The sequence below is a fragment of the Neoarius graeffei genome, chromosome 17, assembly GCF_027579695.1.
Source record: "Neoarius graeffei isolate fNeoGra1 chromosome 17, fNeoGra1.pri, whole genome shotgun sequence".
NCBI classification, from domain to species: domain Eukaryota; kingdom Metazoa; phylum Chordata; class Actinopteri; order Siluriformes; family Ariidae; genus Neoarius; species Neoarius graeffei.
Window position 1 is genome coordinate 24871408 of NC_083585.1, and position 13123 is coordinate 24884530.

Here is a 13123-nt window from a genome sequence, read left to right on the forward strand (position 1 = left end):
AGCCAAATATACTCAGACTGATGGACTCTGATTTTGTTTTATTTTAAAGATAAGGAAATTGCAATCCATCCATTATCTGTAGCTGCTTATCCTGTCCTCCAGGGTCACAGGCAAGCTGGAGCAAATCAAAGCTTTTAAATGATCATTTCCGTTATTGAGAAAATTATAGGTTCTGTAACACCAATTATCCATGTGAAAAAGTAATCACCCCCTTAAAATTATTAGCTGATTATGCCATCTTTGCCACAACAACTACAACCAAACCCTTTCAGTAAGTGGTGACCAGTCATTCACATTACTGTGGAGGAATTTTGGCTAAATGTTCTTTGCAGAATTGCTATATTTTAGCCATGTTGGCTTCCAATGTGACTAAATTGGCCCTGGCTCAAGCCAGCATTTAAAAATTCATAAGTCAAGTCAAGTTTATTTGTATAGCTCTTTTAACAATAAACATTGTCGCAAAGCAGATTTACAGAATTTGAACGACTTAAAACATGAGCTAATTTTATCCCTAATCTATCCCCAATGAGCAAGCCTGTGGCGACGGTGGCAAGGAAAAACTCCCTCAGACGACATGAGGAAAAAATCTCAAGAGGAACCAGACTCAATCCTCATTTGGGCAACAACAGACAGCATGACAATAACATTAACAGTTTTAACATGATGGTTTCGTTGATGTTGTAACTCTTCATTGATGGAAACTTGAGTGCAAAACTGTTCATGACAACTGCAGTCCTAAAGTTAACAAGTCAACTGTAGTCCTCAGCCATAAAAGCATTACTGTAATACCCTGTCCACACTAGGGATTTTGTACCGATACGATACTACTTTCGTACCGCAACACCTGTCCACACTAGCAACTATACCGGTACTGTAGCGGTATAACTGTATCGGTACGAAACCCACAAATGTATGGGTTTCGTACCGGTACAGTATCGGTACTGTAGCGCTTCGCTGTAGTGTGGACAGATGAAGCGGTTCTGTATCGATACAAATATAATGCGCATGCGCAAAGTCACACACCTCAATCGATGTCTTCGCTGAATAAAATAGTGAAGAACGGAGATTTGTTTTCTTTGTTTCTTTCTCAACTGCCTCGCGCATTTTATATGATTCGACTGAATAAATGACCACCAGAAATACAGACTGTACATTGACAACAAAAAGCACACACACGTTGTTTCATCCACCATATTCTCTGAAGGAAGTTACTCGGTAACCACGGAAACATTTCGTGCATGCGCATTTCAACTACCTTGAAAGAAAACCGCAAACATTTCTTGCTAGTGTGGACAGATGCACTAAACTGTACCGGTATACTTTGTATTGATACAGTTATACCACTATCGTACCGGCATATATGTGAACACAGCTTAAGAGTCCAGAGTGTCCTCCAGGTGTAACTTTCAACTGTCCTCATAACTCGGCCACCCAAAGTCATAGCCCTGCCAAACTTTGTAGGCACATTCCTCTCCACAAGCCCTTTCAATCAAGTCCAGGCACAGCTCAATCCAATGTCAGGAGCAAGAATGGCTCACGGAAAACTTTAGCATGATCCTTGCTCCAGCTGCTTTTGTGTGGGGGTTCAAAAATTCATACCGTGGCCACTAAAGGTCCTAGCCCCATCATAATTTACAGGCACCTCCTCTCCCCAAGTAGCACACTAAATAATACACTCCATATTGTGTTTATTGCACAATGCATTGGAACTAGTGTTTTAAGGTTGACAGTACCTGATTGATCCAGTTAGTTAAGAGTTCAGTTTACATGAAACTTTGCAGTACAGCATTATGTTAAGTGCCAAACTGCCAATCAATGGTTATGTTGTTATTATTATGTGGATTTTTTTCATTCATAATATGAATGACAATAATAGTCATATGCTTTTTAGGATGTAGATTTATATTTTAATAGAATTTTTATTTTCGTCTATTTTCTAAGTTCTAGTCCAGCAGATTTTAGTCTGAATGCGAAATGATATTACCATGTAGTTAGGTTGCAGGCACTTATGGATGTATGTGCAGGGGAGAGCGGGGAACGCAGACAGGCTAACAAATCCAAAATGCTAGACGAAATTGAAGTTGAGGGACAGACGGGGGTCGATCGATCGGCAGACAGAGTAATAAGGGCTAGACTAAAGAGTAATGAGAAGGAGACAACCACGAGGATCGAGAACACGATAAGGCAGGCAGAATAACAAAGCTTGGTATGAGAGGTAAGACACTGAACGATACTTTGCATCAAGTGAGTGTGGGAGAGGTGTTTATATAGTGTGGGCTGATTAACCAGGAAATGAGTGGCAGGTGTAATTACTAGACAGGCGATAGAGGGCGCTGTGGTTCTTGGCTGTTGTAGTTCAGATTGGCCATGTTTGTAGTCCGACTGGAAGTGGCACTCTCTATCGCGTTACTGACAGATCCCCCCCCCCCCCCCGGGTGAAATTCTTGAGTAAGGAGAGGGTCTAGGATGTCCTTAGCTCCCACCCAGCTTCGTTCCTCTGGTCCATAGCCCTCCCAATCTACCAGGTACTCTAGCTGACCTCTTCTATGTCTAGAGTCTAGGATCTGATTTACCTGGTAGATGGGTTCTCCTTCTGGGCCAGGAGATAGGTGGGCATGGGTGGGCATGTTCTCAGACAGGGGACCCTGGATGGAAGGTTTGAAGCAGGAGATGTGGAAGGTGGGTGACAGACGACTGTGAGGTGGGAGCTCAAATCTATAGGAAACCTCATTGATGTGCCAGAGCACCTTGTATGGTCCGATGTAGTGTGTCTGTTTATGGGCAGTGGCTAGACTTTGCTTGGAGCCGGTCTAGAATGGAGAAGTAAGGTGACTCCTTCCCTCCACTAGTCTGGGTGCACACCTGGGGCAAGTGTCAGTACGCCCTAAGCCTTCCTTAACCAGGAATATGGTCACACAAGGGGTAGATGGGGCTCTTAGTCGTAGTGAAGGCAATCCATCTAGGTGAAGAAAACACTGATACAAAACCAATGGGTTGGGGAGGCTCTTAAGGTAACTGATATTACCCGCTCTCTTAGGATGTATCCAGTAGCGTGGAGCATTTGAAACAATCAGCCATCAAAAGGATAACTGTGATGAAGTCTCTTATGAACACCAGGGTTTGAGTCCCTGCTATACCAGTTCCCAATTCAAATCTTGTTTCTCAGGAAACTGATGATCAAGCTACTTTCAACTCTTTGGAGCGAGAACCCTGTGAAGGAAGAGATGAAGGAACACATTCAAAACCTTTTTCCAAGTTCATGAGGTGCAAAAGACTAACTATCTATAGCACTCTGAACACAAGAACACTTTCTAAATTCAGTAGACAACAAGAACTATTATTTTGCTCACAGCAACACAAGATTGATATTCTTAGTATACAAGAGCATCACCTCTTTCATCCAGAATTTGACATAAAATTCACAGAATTGGGAAACTACCAACTAGCCACTACTTCAGTGACTTAAAACATCCAAGGCTCTACAATAGAGATCTTGCAGTCACGTGACCGGAAAGTACACAACCGCCATCTTGTCGGTCAAAAACACCGCTGAATACTGCTGCACTCGTGTACAGAATGGATCAATTTCAACCGACGGACTACACGGCTCATTTTTCTAATGAACAGATAACTAGATATATGTCTAAAATAAACGATCTACAGATTTGTGACCCTTATGGCTTACCGGACGGAGTTTTCACGACCGGATTTTGAACTGCCAGCGGAATACCCGGACGTGTATAATTACCTCATTAACTTTCCCTCGCTGTTCAGTGGTGAAGCACTGCGTGCTTATAAATCTCTGGACAGTTATCTTTACAGAAATTCAGGATTTGTCAGCGACTCAGATGTGGCATCTTGTAAACAAGAATCCTCATTGGACGGGTAAGTCACTTAAGTATTGAGTATAGCACTGACCAGCCGATTATAGAATAGAATAAGGTAATTCCAAATCGTCCGTCTTGTTTACATGGATCTGGTGTTGGAGAGGTAGAGGCTTAGCAGTGGAGGTTTGAGTAGCTGTTTTCTGAGCTTAGTCAACAGGCCGGCTCTGCCTGCAGCCTCACTTTTGCTTCCGCTCCCGGCACCGCCTCCTTCGCTTTGCTTCCGATAACAATCCACGGAGACCCCGCTGGTCTCGCTATCTCGTCCGGAATTTTTTTTTTCTCGTCTGGAATGTTGTGCATGCGATGGAAATCGCTACAAACCGTCATTTTCTGCTGGAAACCAATGTCCAGTAAGTCCATACAGTTGTAGTGGATATTGAAGTCCGGTACAGATGAACAACACGCAAAAATACACACAAAAAAACATAAAAAACATGCACAGGTAGGGAGAGCTTGTAGCCGCAGCCGTTGTAGTAGAATTGAATATAGTAGGGTTTTCCAGAAGAAAAGGTAGAAGTAAAAGCAGAAGTAGAAGTAGAAGGCGGAATATGGCGTTTGACCAACAAGATGGCGTCTGTCACAATCTGGATCGGCTGTGACGTCACATGCAAGTGCTCCATAGGGGGCATTGGCATTATGTTATCCCCAAGAGCAGCCGACAACCTTTTCACCATTGAAAAAATCTCTGATCGCATACTCATCGCTGAATTCAATAGCAACCCCAAAACCACCTTTGTTGCTTGCAACTCACCAACAAATGTTTGCGACGAAAACCTGGTAGACAATTTTTACCTCAACCTCAAAGTGTTAGGACTTGGACTGTTTAGGCCTCTAGAGGCCGCTGTTATTTCCTTTTCGTGTCTTGTTTATTTTGGCCTCTAGAGGCCGCCACTGTTCCTGTGTTTTGTGTTTTTTGTTAATTGCCTGTTAGTCCTAATTATCTTCACCTGTGTCCTTAATTAGTTTGTGTATTTATACCCCTGAGTTCAGTCCTCTTGTCACGGAGTCTTTGTGCTGTTATGTTTATCTCCAGTTTCCTTTGTACTGTGTTTTGTGGATCTTCTGAGCTTTTGCATTTTTGCCTTTTTCTTTTTGAATTATACTTGTTGCGTCCGTTAAGTTATTAGTGAGTAGGAGGAGTCAAGTTGGGCAATCAATTAAAGCAATTGGATGCGATGAGTGGAGAGGACTTTCTTACTTACCTTGTTAAAGTGTTTGGAGCTGGTAAATTCTCATAGGCTGGTTTGTATCCAATGAAATTTAGAATGTATAAAAGTTGGAGTGCGCACAAAGTCAGTATTGCCATCTTGTCAAGAGAGCTACACGGCACCGGTAAGCTGCTGGTTTTATTCATTGCGCTGCTTGAGTTTGGTCTGCCGCTGTGCATGACGTATTGTTTGCTTAGTTAAGTCCTCTCCTTAGTTTTTGTGACATTGTGCATGTAACGGTGGCTTAATAGTGACTGTTTGTTGTCCTGTGCTTCCACTCGCATCATATGTTTAAAACATTTCCTGGTTGCAAAGCAAGCGGTGCATGCTGGGTAGTGTAGTCGCTTGTTGGCAAATACTTACCTGTGTTGAGTAAGCTGGTAATGTAGTCCAGTTGAAACATTGACGTACTCAGTGTGGCTTTGGCTTTATTGTGAAGAAATGAAATCAGCATTTGGCCTTATACATTTGTCATGCTGCTTTGACTTGACTTGTCAGAATGAAATGTATGCTTAGTAGTTTGTGCATAGACATTTATTTATTGGTGTCTTGATGTTAAACATATTTAGGAGCCATCAATTAAATTAATTGTTGTATTTATAGTAAAGTGCTGTTGCTTATGGATGTTTGTATGAACACTTGATTTATGTTGTGGGTTATACTGGTATTTATCAATTGTATTGTGGTTTTATTTGACTGTGTATTACATTGTTATCTTCATATGTGTCAGAATTGCTGGTTTACAATACAGCCTTTTGTTTTACAGGTTTATAACCTGCCAAACGCTGCTACTGTACTGCCACTAATGTACTGTACTGCCTAATACTGTAGCATGTACAGCTACTGAAGCAAATTGTGGACAAAATAAAATAAACCAAAGACGAGTTATAACCTTCCAGTGTGCTCTTTTGATGCCCCGTTCGGTGGGAAATCAGGAAGAACCGAACAGTTATAAACCGACGCCCACTGCACCGGAGGAAGTGCAGCAAATTAATCCCTGGGACTGATTCAAAAAGGACTCAATTATTTGCTTGTGGAATAGCCAGCCTGTCACTCCTGTGCCTGCCTGCACCATTGTCCAGCCCTGCCACTGACTACATAGCCCATTGACGAGGATAAAGAAGTTCTAAAGGCCCATTGGTGGCAACAGTTAGTTCCCCGGTCAACATAAAAGGAGTTCAAGTAAAATGGCAGACTTGGATAAATTTAAAAGTGCACGTTCAAGAGCACAAGCAGTATTCACCAAGAGGGCCAACGCACTCACCAAGCCAGGACTATTGGAGTCAACTGAAATTATTAAAGAATGGAAAAGTTTCAAAGCTGACTTCTCAAAAGTCACTGACGCGGGGTATGAGTATGTAGAAGTTCTACGGGAAACCCCTGGTGAAGAGGCTGAAGCATGCGCAAATGAGATTGAGAAAAAGACCCAGGAGTGTGAAAATCGCTTCCTGGAAGTTAAAAGGACCACTCAAGAGACTTTCTGGAATAATTATGCTGAGGAGGCATTTTTTAAACAAGCCAGAATGGCTGAGTCTGCTGTCACACAAGCCGAGGAGGAGGAAATCAGTTCTCAAGACTCGTTCAAGGACCGCAGACTGAGGAACAGAGTCCTGGACCGTGAGATTGTGGAGCTTGGACACATGCTGATGGAGTGGGAAGAGCTGATTCTGGGACCAAAGTCCTTGGACCTGCAAATGTGTTATGGTGGACTGAAAAAGCGAGTCCTGGTATTGTGTGACAAGTTGGAGGAAGACGAAGCAGAAGAGCTGAGGAGTGGAGGAAGAAAAGGAGTGGATGGAGACATCGCTGCTGATCGAATAAAGGATCCTTCCTTCCTCTCCCTTCCTGATCTGTCGGTTGACACAAAGACAAAGCCCCGTATGAATGTCGGGGTGTCAATCATAAATACTCAGCCACCCTCCCGGCAAAGCAGCCCAAGACCAGCCCAAGTAGACAGTAATTCCAAGCCCCAAATCAGCCTTCAACGAGCACGATTGCCCACATTCTCTGGTGAGATGAGGGACTATTATCGCTGGAAGTCTGAGTGGGAGGACTTGCAGGAATTGGGCAACCCAGAAGGTGTGGACTGCATTGCAAAATTCCACCTATTAAATAGTTTAGATGAGAAGGTCAAAAAGGAGCTTGTCCTAACCAGTTGTGGATCAACTAAAGATGTGTTTAAATTGCTGGATAATAAATATGGGAACAAGGCAAAGATAGTTTTGCTCATCATTAACGAGGTCCAGTCTCTGCCCCCCATCAAAGGAAACAACCCGAGGAAAACAATCGAGCTCATTCAGGCTGTGGAAAGAGCACTGTGCAGCCTCCAGATCCTGGGCGAAGAGGATGCTGTAAAAAACCGCATTGTTGCTCAATCCCTAGAAAGCAAGCTGCCCAGTTCTCTTAAGAAGGAGTGGATAGTGTATAAAATTGACCCTGCAAATCATTTCTCTCCACTAAATCACTTTGATTCTCTCCTGGAATTCCTAAAAAAGCAGGAAGAAATTTTGGAAGAATTGGATCAGTTGGAGCAGAGTCCAGCAGAAAAAGGCCCTGGAGGTCTCAAAGGCCACTCAAACAAAACAGTCCAGAAGTCTTTCACCAAGTCTACGGCAGGTCAAAAGGATGATCAGCTAAGCTGTCCTGTCTGTGATGATAACTCCCATGCCGGCAAGCTGTTTTCTTGCAAAGTGTTCAGAGAACAAAACTTTTCAAGTAAAATGGCCCATGTGAAAAAAATGGGGTTGTGCACTAAGTGTTTACGGTCTCACCCCAAGGATGGGAAAGGATGTACGCCCAGATTTCTCTGCCCAAAGGTAGACTGTCGGAAGGAAGGGGGTTCGGACCACAACTACCTGCTGTGTTCTAAGCCACCAACTGCTAAAAGGGATGGTAGCAGTGAAGGGCAAAGTGGCACAAGAAACAGAGGGAAGGTACCCCTGGGCCTAACCACTCAACAGGAGGTGTTCCTAGCTGAGCTCACTCCGGACCTGCGGGAAAAGTACAAGAAGGCGTTCTCAAATAAGGCGTCATCAACTGCTTGCACAGAGTACAGAGATGGGGCAAAAGAACATCCAGTGGTGATGATGCTACTGGAGGTCACCACAAACTCCGGCTGTTTAATCGGCACCTTGATTGACCTTGCCTCCGACACAAATTACATCACCCATGTGGCGGCTGATCGCCTTGGACTGTGTGGTGAAAACATTAAACTTGTAGTCCATGGAGTTGGGGGCATGAAGAGGACTGTCCTGACCAAACGTTACTTCCTGCGGCTGAAAGTGAAAACTTCCAAAGGAAAAGTTGCAGTGCACAAGATCCTTTGCTATGGCCTTGAGAGCATTGCAGAGGTAACTTATGCTGTATCTCCTGAGCGGCTGCAAGAGTTCTTTCCAAATGTGTCAAGGGACGAATTGGTCCGTCCCACAAAGATAGACCTATTGATCAGTCACCGAGAAGGTCGACTTGTTCCCCAGCCAATCAACATTGTGGGGGACCTAGTACTTTGGGACGGTCCATTGGGTAAGACCGTCGGAGGAACCCATCCCAACCTTATTGAGAGGGTGGACTTGACTGTGCACCGCTCTGACACCCACCTTGCTAGGAGTATGAGGTCAGCCTCAGCTGTATACATAGAGACAATCATACCCCAGCAGGGAAATGCCCAAGCCTGGAGCACAGCAACGTCCAACAAGGAAGTCCTTGAATGGTTTAAGTGGGACAGCATAGGAGCGGCCTGCAGTCCTCAGTGTGGTGGCTGTAAGTGTGGCACGTGCCCCCCAGGAGGAAAAGAAATGACCCTCAAGGAAGAGCGGGATCTTGAAAAAATTAAAGACTGCCTTACTTACATGCTGGCAGACAAACACAGTAATTCTCCTCATTGGGATGCTGCATATCCCTGGAAAGGAGATCTTACAATGCTTCCAGACAATCGGCAAGCAGTGGAGGCAACATTTAAAAATATGGAGAAACGTTTGGAAAAGGAGCCTGCATGGAAGTCTGCATACCGGGACCAAATCAATGAAATGGTCTCCAGAGGAGCTGCTGTGAAACTTTCACAGGAAGAAATTAATGTTTGGAAGGGGCCCAAATGGTATATTAGCCATCTCGTCGCCCCTAACCCTCATTCTTCTTCAACCCCTGTAAGAATTGTTTGGAATAGCAGTCAGGAGTTCCATGGCATTAGTCTTAACGATCTCCTTCACAAAGGCCCTGATGTCCTCAACCCCATTAGGGGAGTCCTTTTGCGGTTCAGAAGTGGACGTTATGCTGCACTGGGTGATGTTAAGAAAATGTATAACTCAGTGTGGCTTAAAGACAATGAAGTCCACCTCCATCGTTTTCTATGGAGAGACAACCCAGAAGATGACATTGAGGAGTATGCAGTCGTTAGGGTCAATATTGGCGACAAACCTGCAGGTTGTATCGCCCAAGTTGCCATGAGGGAAACGGCCAGCCTTCCTCAGTTCGCTAACATGGCTGAAGAATGGCGAGTCCTAACTGAGGACAGTTATGTGGATGATATTCTAACCTCCCACAATAATCTTGAGACTTTGAAGAGGATCATTAAAGGAGTGGAGGAAATTCTGGAAGCAGGAGGCTTCTTTCTTAAGCCTTGGGTCCTGTCTCATCAAAGTGGGAGGAGTGAAGATCTTTCTGGTCCCAGTGAAGATGGTGCTGCACCCAAGACACTAGTACTGCCTAATCAAATGTCCGATAGTGAGAACAAAGCACTTGGCGTTGGCTACGAACCCGGAACAGACCAACTTCGGCTTCTCACATCTGTTAACTTTTCAAAGAAAAGGGGAAAAATGAGGACTGGACTCAATCTGCATATGGATGAAGTTAGGGAAGAAACGCCCAACCCCCTGACTCGACGTATACTCCTTAGTCAGATTGCTGGGTTCTATGACCCAATTGGTCTTGCCTCACCAGCAAAGCAGAAGGGAGTGATGCTGGTTAGGGAGTCATTCCAGGAGGCTGGTAAGAACAACCAGGACACGTGGGATGTCCCACTTTCGCCCAAGCTTCGAGATGCTGCAGTAAACCTTTTTGAAGAATATGTGAGACTGGGCCAGATTAGGTTTAATAGGAGCCTTACACCACCTGATGCCTTGGGCCCACCGATGGGAATAACATTCTCTGATGGAAGCGAGTCCTCATACGGAGCTGTACTCTATCTCCGGTGGGAGACTAATGGAGAAGTCATAGTGACCTTAGTAGAGTCAAAAGCAAAGCTGACACCCCTTGATCAAAAGGGAGATGTGATAAAGGCGGAACTGTGTGGTGCAGTTTTTGCTACTCGTCTTAAGAAGTACTTTGAAAAGCATTGCTATATAAAAGTCAGGTGCTGGATTCACTTTGTGGACAGCCAGACAATCCTGGCAGCCATACAGAAAGATAGCTATGGTTACCAGACCTTCTTCGCTAACCGAATTGGTGAGATCCAGAAGGATACTCAAGTGGAGGACTGGAGATGGATCGAAGGCAACCGAAATATCGCTGATATACTTACCAGAGGTGCAACTCCTGAGGAACTCGATGAAGGCTCAGAATGGCAACAAGGCCCCAAATTCTTGCAATTGTCTGAATCAGAATGGCCAATGAAGATGGTCAATGAAGTCATATCTTCTGCTGCTGAAGTTGTGGGAAAATTGCAGCGAAAGGCCTTTTCGGCAGTGGCTACTCGGGCCCAGTCAAAAGAGAAAACTGAGTCCAATACCACAGAACACCCTGACATCAAGGATGAAGGAGCCAAAGATGGATCACCTTCACAACATGTATCAAGTACAGTATCTGCAGACAGACAAAGACTCTGGGGAATTGGGCTGGTGCGCCTTGTCAATCCCGAGCGCTTCAGTTCTCTGTCCAGATTGTGCGCTGCAATAGCATGGACGCGACGAGCTGCAAAAGTTTGGCTGGGGAAATGCCAGGTCCCTGTGCATCCAAAGTGGGAGGTAATTTGCCCTGCATTGTCCGCTGAAGAAAGGGCACAAGCCTTCCAAGACCTGGTCCTTGCAGCCCAAAATGGCAGTCAGTTCCGGGACTCGACATTGAACCGCTTGGTTGTGTACAAGGACAAGAACTCAGGACTCCTCCTCTGTGGAGGCAGAATCCAGTCCTGGACTGTAGATGGAGCAGCTGTTCCTCTCCTCCCCTTTAAATCCTGGGTTGCGACCTTGGTGGCAAGAGAAGCACATGATGAGAATCATGAAGGTGTTGCTGCCACTCTATTACGCACCAGAAAAAGGACGTGGATTGTACAAGGGCGGAGAATAGTGAAGAAAACTGTTATTAACTGTGTCACTTGCCGCAAATTGAAAGTAAAGACTTGCCAGCAGATGATGAGTGATCTGCCAACTGAACGCTCACAGTGTGCCCAGCCATTTGAATATACAACCTTGGATCTCTTCGGCCCCTTTGAAATCAAGGATGCAGTCAAAAGGAGAACAAGCAAAAAGGTCTGGGGCATAGTATTCTGTTGTATGGCATCAAGAGCGGTTCATGTGGACATTGTTGATGACCAGTCATCTGAGAGTTTTCTCCAAACTTACTCTCGCTTCGTAGCGTTGAGGGGCCATCCAAGAAAGCTGTGGTCAGACATGGGAACCAATTTTATTGGAGCTAAACCTGCCCTACATGACCTGCAAAGTAATCTAGCCATCTTAGAGCAAGCAGCTGGTAGGAATGGAACAGAGTGGGAATGGAACTTCCACCCTGCTGATGCGCCTCACCGAAATGGAGCTGCAGAAGCCGCAGTTAAGCTCATAAAGCGAGCACTTACAAGCCTTGGAGGAACCACAAGCTCACTTACCTGGGGTGAAATCCAAACCCTCTTTTACCAGGCAGCCAATCTCACCAATGAAAGGCCAATTGACGCCAGAGCGCAAGAACAGGAAGATTCCATAGAGTATTTAACACCTAACTCTTTGCTCCTTGGGAGGACCAATAAAAGAGGAGATACGGGTGGAATAGACCTGTCCACCCACCCCTGGCGCCGTCTCCGTGCCATCCAGATTGGTGTTGACATCTTCTGGAAGAGGTGGAGTGAACTTGCAGGACCTAATCTATTTATTCGACCTAAGTGGCACCAGATGAAGCGGAATGTCAAAGTTGGCGACATTGTGTGGATTGCTGACCAAAACGCCTTGCGGGGTCAATTCCGACTCGGACGAGTCCAAGTAGTATACCCAGATAAGAAAGGACTGGTTAGGGATGTTGACGTGAAGACTTGTGCTGGCCTTCCTGCTCCTCTGGCAGTTGGGCAATCCAAGAAGAATCTTGAGCAGTTGACAGCGGCTGTCACCCTACGGAGAGATGTGAGGAGATTGGTAGTCCTCCTTCCTGTGGAGGATCAGTGATATTTGACGTCATGGGCTGATATTTTCAGCCCCAGCTTTGGAGGCACTGCCTCAGGACTTTAAAATCTAGTTCCTGGAGACACTGCCCAGGATGTCTATCACCTTAATCTCTCTCTCTCTTTCTCTCCTTTTTGGGCGGAAAAAGACTGGAAAAGTATATTTAAAAAAAAATATATATATATTGTGCTGTATAATGGGTTTGGCTGTGACCTCTTTGAATCATTTTTGATCAGTCGGTCAAGTGGGAGGTGTTGCATCCGTTAAGTTATTAGTGAGTAGGAGGAGTCAAGTTGGGCAATCAATTAAAGCAATTGGATGCGATGAGTGGAGAGGACTTTCTTACTTACCTTGTTAAAGTGTTTGGAGCTGGTAAATTCTCATAGGCTGGTTTGTATCCAATGAAATTTAGAATGTATAAAAGTTGGAGTGCGCACAAAGTCAGTATTGCCATCTTGTCAAGAGAGCTACACGGCACCGGTAAGCTGCTGGTTTTATTCATTGCGCTGCTTGAGTTTGGTCTGCCGCTGTGCATGACGTATTGTTTGCTTAGTTAAGTCCTCTCCTTAGTTTTTGTGACATTGTGCATGTAACGGTGGCTTAATAGTGACTGTTTGTTGTCCTGTGCTTCCACTCGCATCATATGTTTAAAACATTTCCTGGTTGCAAA